This window comes from Triticum aestivum, chromosome 4D (genome assembly GCF_018294505.1).
Source record: "Triticum aestivum cultivar Chinese Spring chromosome 4D, IWGSC CS RefSeq v2.1, whole genome shotgun sequence".
Classification (NCBI taxonomy): domain Eukaryota; kingdom Viridiplantae; phylum Streptophyta; class Magnoliopsida; order Poales; family Poaceae; genus Triticum; species Triticum aestivum.
In genome coordinates this window covers 186,018,991-186,020,529 of record NC_057805.1, presented here as the reverse complement: position 1 = coordinate 186,020,529, position 1,539 = coordinate 186,018,991, and positions in this window count along the sequence as shown.

Here is a 1,539-nt window from a genome sequence, read left to right as displayed (position 1 = left end):
TCCGAAACCCTGATACTTTGTAAGAGATTGTCCGTTTTGTAGACGAAGTGCATCCTGTTTTTGCCGTAACCCTCTCAACTTTTTAGCACATGTTATGTGGGTGAAATGATGATACCATGCCAACTTTCAACCTTTTCAGAGATCATTTGTATTGCTTTTCAATTTCATGGTCATTTAGCTCAAAAATATGAGTGAATGCCTGAAAAAGAACAAATGAAGTCAGAAAGGGTTTAAAATTGCTGATGTGGCTTTGAATGGTGCATTTTGAACACACAAAGAGTCTGGAGTTGAAATAAGTTCAAAATAATGAAATCCCTTGGTAACAGATGAGTTTTCGTGCGAAACCTGATACCTTGGAAGAGATTGTCCGTTTTGTAGACGAAATGCATCCAGTTTTTGCCGTAACCCTCTCAACTTTTTTGCACATGCTATGTGGGTGAAATGATGATACCATGCCAAGTTTGAACCTTTTCAGAGATCATTTGTATTGCTTTTCAATTTCATGGTCATTTAGCTAAAAAATATGAGTGAATGCCCGAAGAAGACCAAATGAAGTCAGAAAGGGTTGAAAATTGCTGATGCGGCTTTGAATGGTGTATTTTGAACACACAAAGAGTCGGGAGTTCAAATAAGTTCATTATAATGAAATCCCTTTGTAACAGATGAGTTTTCGTCCGAAAGCCTGATACTTCGAAAGAGATTGTCAGTTTTTTACACAAAGTGCATCTAGTTTTTGTCGTAACCCTCTCAACTTTCTAGCACATGCTATGTGGGTGAAATGACGATACCATGTCAACTTTCAACCTTTTCGGAGATCATTTGTAGTGCTTTTCAATTTCATGGTCATTTAGCTCAAAAATATGAGTGAATGCCTGAAAAATAACAAATGAAGTCAGAAAGGGTTGAAAATTGCTGATGTGGCCTTGAATGGTGCATTTTGAACACACAAAGAGTCTGGAGTTCAAATAAGTTCAAAATAATGAAATCCCTTTGTAACAGATGAGTTTTCGTCCCAAACCCTGATACTTCGAAAGAGATTCTCCGTTTTGTACACGAAGTGCATCCAGTTTTCGCCGTAACCCTCTCAACTTTTTAGCACACGCTATGTGGGTGAAATGATGATACCATGCCAACTTTCAACCTTTTCAGAGATCATTTGTAGTGCTTTTCAATTTTATGGTCATTTAGCTAAAAAATATGAGTGAATGCCTGAAAAAGAACAAATGAAGTCAGAAAGGGTTGAAAATAGCTGATGTGGCTTTGAATGGTGCATTTTGAACACACAAAGAGTCTGGAGTTCAAATAAGTTCCAAATAATGAAATCCCTTTGTAACAGATGAGTTTTTGTCCGAAACCCTGATACTTCGAAAGAGATTGCCGTTTAGTACACGAAGTGCATACAGTTTTTGCCGTAACCCTCTCCACTTTTTAGCACATGCTATGTGGGTGAAATGATGATACCATGCCAACTTTCAACCTTTTCAGTGATCATTTGTAGTGCTTTTCAATTTCATGGTCATTTAGCTCAAAAATATGAGT